At 33.7% G+C, this 6,599-nt stretch overlaps 1 long non-coding RNA gene across 1 annotated transcript; it reads right to left on the bottom strand.

Annotated features, from left to right (window-relative positions):
- Nucleotides 1-2,520: 2,520 nt before the first annotated feature.
- On the bottom strand, nt 2,521-6,346 carry LOC129887454 (uncharacterized). The gene is made up of 2 exons (XR_008766396.1): nt 6,133-6,346; nt 2,521-2,875 (listed from the first exon to the last, which is right to left on the bottom strand). It is a non-coding gene; the product is annotated as an uncharacterized LOC129887454 (long non-coding RNA).
- Between the last annotated feature and the right edge of the window lie 253 nt (nt 6,347-6,599).

The following is a 6,599-nucleotide window of genomic DNA, read 5'->3' as shown; positions in this document are numbered from 1 at the left end:
CCCTCGGCCTAAATGGACGATCATACCTATGTGTTTAAATTTGAAGGTTGTATGCGCTATTTGACAAACATTGTCCCGGGGGGTTGGAATTTTATTTTATTAGCTTAAAAAAGATCTTCACAAAATTGTTATTCTATCCAAAGAGGTTGATGTCAAGAAGTCAAGAACGAAATTTGTTTCACGAAGGCTTAGTTAGGATTGTACCCCTGCGTGGGACTGATTATTTGTATCCCTTTTTCCTCATTATGTACCCCCGTTCAGTTTATTCATAATATTTGTATAAACATAAGTTTTGGGGCAATGAAATATTTCAAATGGTGTTATACATCCTTCAAATCGATAGACCTACCCTTGGCACAAAAGGGTCACATATCTGTTTAGGACACACAATAATTGTTTATCTGTTATATGCTTGAATGAATGTGTTGCTTACTTGAAGGCACTCTAACCCACTCTTTTCTAAAACCCCCCAAAGCACAAATATCAATTCACTACAAAGTGCGATGAAATGCTCTTAGAGTCTTTGGTTTCACCACAAAATTCAAATTTCACTTTGATGTCCTAAACCTTACTCTCTCCTCTCAAAAATGATTGATTTGTCGGAGCTAGTCAAACTACATAGGGCCTAACATCTCCTTCGTGGGATACGTAGGCAGTTTTCAAGGTTTGACCACTATCTTTTAAAAGCTTACTTTTTCCCTTCATTTTTTACAAAAGAAATACCAATATCGCATCAGTAGATGTATAGATACAACCGTGACAAAAGCAAGAAGATCTTGATTCAAAGCAAGTCATATTTCTTGATACACTAAATCCTAAAATCAATAGGCAAATTTCTGTCTATTTTGTCATTTTTCAATACTCGTGGGTTATCTTGTCTTCAAATAAAGCAACTCTTATGTGTTTATCTTTTTTTCGGTATGATATTTTGCATTATCTTTTATGAATGCAGACTGACATGTTTGCCTTTTGAGTTATTTTCTGTGCAGGTATTTAGAATTGATTTGTGTTGATAATCTGGCCGAGCATTCATACTTCACAAGATCTAAAGTGCCTAAAGACTCATTTTCCGATCAAAATTTGATAATAGGAAAAAAAAATTGACTGGACATAATGAGGACACTGGGTTGAATGATATTGTTGCGACAGACCCTGTCATCACTGAACAAAATAAGCCGATTGCACAGTTAGTGCAACAAATCGCCGAGATGAGAGTTGAGATACAAAAGAATCGAGAATTATCAAACCTAGCTATAGCCGCCAACACGCCACTTCCAGGCGATGGAAGACCTCCAATTCACTTTCCTTCTCCAAGTTCAAGTACGGAACACGTTCAAAACCTATCCTCAAACCCCGCTCAAAATGCCTCCATCGTTGATCTCACTGCCTCCAACCCCCATCATGCTTCCGCTTCCTAACAAGCACCACCTTACCCTCAAAATACCGATCCCCAAAGCTTTCCTCCTCCACAAAACACCAACCCTCAAGCCTGTCCTCGCCCACAAAATATTAACAATCCACAGATTTTTCTCCATCACCAAAATCAACATACTAACCGTCAAACATTTCCCCAAAATACTAACCAAGAATGAAGCATTTTGAGAGTTGCAATTAATTATAAAAAAATAATTAGTCAAATTCTCTTAGATCCAAAATTCATCTTAATAGTCATTCTTTATTGATTTATTTAATGGTAATAAAGAAATTACCATCTCCTTTAATTTATACGGTATATAATATCTACTTTTTTCGGCATCTCTTATGTTTCAAGTCTTTATTATCTAAGTAACATTTACACCTATTAATCAACACTAATAGCTGATAATGAAAAACTAGAATTTGAATTTATTTTAGTTATTTCTTATATATGTTTTACATTTATTAATCAACTATAGAATAGCAAAGCAAGAATGACCATTAAAAACAGTCACATTTCAAAGACTAAACAACTTCGTAATTGCTATATGAATTCTCTATATCATTTCACTCTTTTTAATTTGTAAACCGTTTCGTAACGTGGTGAAATAGAAAAGGAAAAATAACTAATGGAATTTCTTAGCCAAATGTTGCACTACAAGAAAAATATTGATTACATGGAAAATTTCCTAGGGATAATATAGTAAAATTTTGATGTAATTTGATTATGTGCGAATTTTCTCGCAAAATGAAATTCGATGAAAAATCCTTCATAGGTAACTCTTACCTGTGGATTTATACAATTCCTAAGTAATTTACGTACGTGGGGAATTAAAATCCGCATGTATGTTATTTGTGGATTTATCTGCGACAAATATCAAAAATTCTTGCGAATATTTTGGCAAAATTTCTTATTAAAATGAAATTACTTGCAGATTTTTGTAGAAATATTTTGCAAGCAATTCCCCATGAAGATCCCCAAGTAAATCTGTAGGAGTTTGGAGATGAAAATTTGTGCATTAAGGAAATTTCTTGCGGATATATATATATATATATATATGAAAATATTGCTCAAGATAATTCCTATGAAAAGAAACCCACAAGAACCAACAAAAAATACAATTCACATTATAGTCCTTTTCATCCAACAAAAAACATAATCCATAACATCCGGATCAATAGTGTTTGATTCTTAAATGGACAAAAACAAAATACAACTCAAATTTGAATTCTAAATAGTACTATCAACTATCTCAAATCCTCATTATAGTCAATTTCATTCACATTATCATGGTTAGTATCACTTATATTTATGCTATTAGAGTCATCACCACTTTCATTCTCATAAGCTTGATTGTCTTCTTGAGATTGCTCATTTGAAGATGATGTGTTGTATACATGCTTCTTCAATAAGTCTAATTTCTTCCTCACCCTCCTTTTTTGCACGCTCTTCCTGCAACTGAGCATATAAGTCAACATTGGATGCATTTACTTGGGCTTTAATCATCTCATCAATTTCTCTCGATAAAGTCAATGTTGATTGTTTAGATGTCTTTACAGATCGACCCAGGGAGCCAGTACCTTTAACTCTTCCTTTCTTCTTTCCATCAAGTGTTACACCCGGTAAAATTATCAAAGTACCCCTAGACTAAAGAATGCTCGCATAACGCATCTTTCTTAACTTTTTCATTCAATCCGAGGCTGGAATATTGATCAGGGGGGGACAATTGTGTGGGAATATGGTCTTGGTTAAATTTTAGGTCAACCGGATCTAAAGATAAATTTCTGGAGTGAAATGACGAAAAGTAGTGACACGGACCTGTTGCGAACTTACACATAATCTCATCTTAGTTATTTTTTATGGGGTTAGAATTCGATTAGAAAAATCTCAAAAAAAATTGCACTATGAGAGAACAAGTCTCCGTCGCGCACTTGTTCCCTCACAGACCAATTTTTTTGGCCTTTTTTTATTTTAAGAGGGGGCATTTCGGTCTTTTTTCCAGCCCTCCTATACTTAACCAATGACTAATATATGTCATTTTCGACCTTAAAGGAGTTCCTAAATGCATTCCTATGTCTTTTACGCTAAATCAACTTAAGAGCTAGGGATAAGGAGTGGAGAAGAGGCTAGGGTCCAAAAGATTCAAGAAAATTCTTGCCAGATTAATTATCTTGTCTTCATCCAAGGTATGTAAGGCTAAACTAAAGCATGAACTTTGTTCTTCCATGCGCCCCATGATTGTGATAGGTTGATTTGTGAATGAATTGAGTCCCCATAATAGTGTTTATTGAGAATTTCGATAAAGTTAATATATTTTTACATAATATTGCGTAATTGATGTTTTTTATGAACTTGTTTCTTGAAAAGATGATTTAAAACTATTTACTTCATGAACCCTCATAATATTTTGACTAATATTGGATGTATATGCCTATGTATTGAGTTTAGAGCCTTGAATTTGTGAATTCATGATTGTGATTGGGATGTGAGCATGATGATAGTCTTGATGAAGCTTGATAGTCCTTTATATCTTCATAATTGAACTATAATGAATGGTATCAATTGAATGTTTTCATAAATGAATTTCCAAAACTACTCTTAAATAAATGATTGGGAATGATTGTATAATTGATTGGTTAAAAGGATTGATTGGATAAAACTCTGAACTGATAAAAGTCCATATGAGACTTATTGATTGATTTGATTGGGATTGATTGTCTTATGATCATTGAATCTTGGGAGGAGTATTGAGCATTGAATTGGGTAAGAGTATAGTAACTACTCGAATTCTATGAACTATGTAGCCAGTGCAGGACGGAGGGTTAAACCCCTTAAGTCCCAAAACGATGGACTTTGATAGATTGTGGATCCAATGATAGTGTTTCATCCCTTACCCTTGCAAAGTATTGGACGGATGTGGCAATGATATCGCTTCTTTGTACATCACTGGTTCATAGGTGAGGGTTCTCGGTTAGAGAAACTCCCAATTAGGATATGATCTTGCCGATAGGATTTTTTGATTGAGATTGTGGATGATTGAGTCGATTTTGAAAGGTTTCGCAATATTATAAATTTGCATATCCTTTGAGTTAACTCCTTGAGTTGATTGATGAGATGGAGGTAAGTGTTGGTGATTGTTTCTCCTTCCTGCCATTTTACATATTCGTACATTTCATATAGTGACGCCTTTTTGCTTGTATCATTTCATGATGCAGATACATGTGCTAGAGATCATAAACGGGTGCTCCGTTGAAGATCTACTTTTTTCATGAGAGTGGTGAGACCTCCTTGCTGTTTGGAGGGATCATATCTATTTCATCTTTATTTTAGTAATTTCTTTTGGGTAACCATGAACTTGTCATTGGTATCATCTAGATGGTGATAGAGGATTCATAGACAGATAGATGATAGTGTAGAGTAGATGTTTTAGTTTTTAAAACTATCCTTATGATATGGAGTTGATCTGAGATTTATTTTAAATTCATTATACTTCTTCGAATTGTAGAGATGGTTAGCCCATCTGAATGCCTTTTAAATTATATCGAGTTTTCCGCTGAGCGAGTGAATGAATGAGTGAATGGATGTGTGATTTTACCAAGTTGTTCGCTTGAGGAACAACAATGGTCTTTGAGTACCGGACACGCCTAGGATACTCTCTCGGTGCGTGACAAAAAAATTGCATTAGAATATCCAATTTTGTTAATTGAGAAAGTTGACCAGTTGAATTAGTTTCTCCTTTCGCAACTGATGCACTTTGAAAAACTAATAACAGATGAATTAGGGCTTCAAGATTTCAAATTGGTGAAGCAATAAACAAATTCATCTAATCAAAGATCTGTGCAATGAATTGTCAGAGAACAAGTACTACTCAATTTTATTCAAAACACAGAAGCAAGAAGCATCTATTCATTCAATTTTCTCAGAAAAAAAGTAACGTTTTTTAATGTATGCAAGGGCTTCTTGTTTTCTGAAAGGAATACAACATTACTCTTGATCAGCTGAAAGTTAAAATTTAGACTTTGTAACAAATACACAGACATAAACTTATCAGAAAAAGAAAAGAAAAATTACTCGGTCTAGATGTAATTGTGCTAAAAGATGATTGTGCGTGTTCCTTTTTTGTATGTATCCTACTTTAAAATGAAATTTCTTGCAGATTTTTGTAGAAATATTTTGCAAGCAATTCCCCATGAAGATCCCCAAGTAAATCCTTAGGAGTTTGGAGATGAAAATTTGTGAATTAAGAAAATTTCTTATGGATATAATGACAACTTATAAAGGCTAAAGTACATATAATAAAATTGCATCTAAAACTACATATTTCAACTAAATCACATATCCAAATTTGAAAAATTCACAAGAACTAATACCAAAGCATTGAAGAACTGAAATTGAAGTAATTTGATTTAGTCCATTTTATCGATTATTTAGATTTATGCCCTAATTTTAGCTCTGATTTCTAGAAGCTTTTTCCATTGTCATCAGGCTATTTTTTCTAAAGATTTCCACAAACTCTTCATTGAAGCTTCAGCTCCACAATGCGAAAATCAGAAACAAATTTAACTCGTCATCAAAATTCTTCAAAGAAATACATACATAGAAGACTTACTCACTCTCTCTCACACACACGCACACACATTGTGTCACGAGTGGAGTGAGAAGGAGGAAAAATCTCAAAGTTTGTTAAAATCTGTTAGAAGATGCCAAAACCTTACCTGAAATGGGTGTTGTAATGAGAGAGATTTTGGCTGAAGTAAACAGAAGTAGAAACGTAACACTTCAAAACCCAAAGTCCATGTAGTGTTGAAGTAGATGATGTCAAAATCTCCTCGTTGAAGTGTTGAAGAAGAACGTAAAAACATCTTTTATCAACCTAATGCCAAAATTGATTTAGGGAAAAATGTTAGGGAAGAAGAAAGTCAATATATTTTCCCCTTTGTGTGGTGGGGCAACAATTTTTTCCCCTCAAAATAAATATGGAGGGAATATTAAATTTTGCTGAAAAATCTATGTGAAATTTTAAGCCACACTTATAAAGTGTTGCCTTTGTAATTATAAATATAGCACCCTTAGAAGTGTAGCAAAACATATAAATAAGGTTTGTCAGTTACTTTATAATTTGGCCACACTTATAAAATGTAATCTATATTGTCTAAGGCCCCATTTTTAGGTGTTGCCTATT

This window comes from Solanum dulcamara, chromosome 1 (assembly GCF_947179165.1).
Source record: "Solanum dulcamara chromosome 1, daSolDulc1.2, whole genome shotgun sequence".
Lineage (NCBI taxonomy): Eukaryota > Viridiplantae > Streptophyta > Magnoliopsida > Solanales > Solanaceae > Solanum > Solanum dulcamara.
Note: the sequence above shows the minus strand (reverse complement) of the source record. Positions and strands in the feature narration are given on the sequence as shown.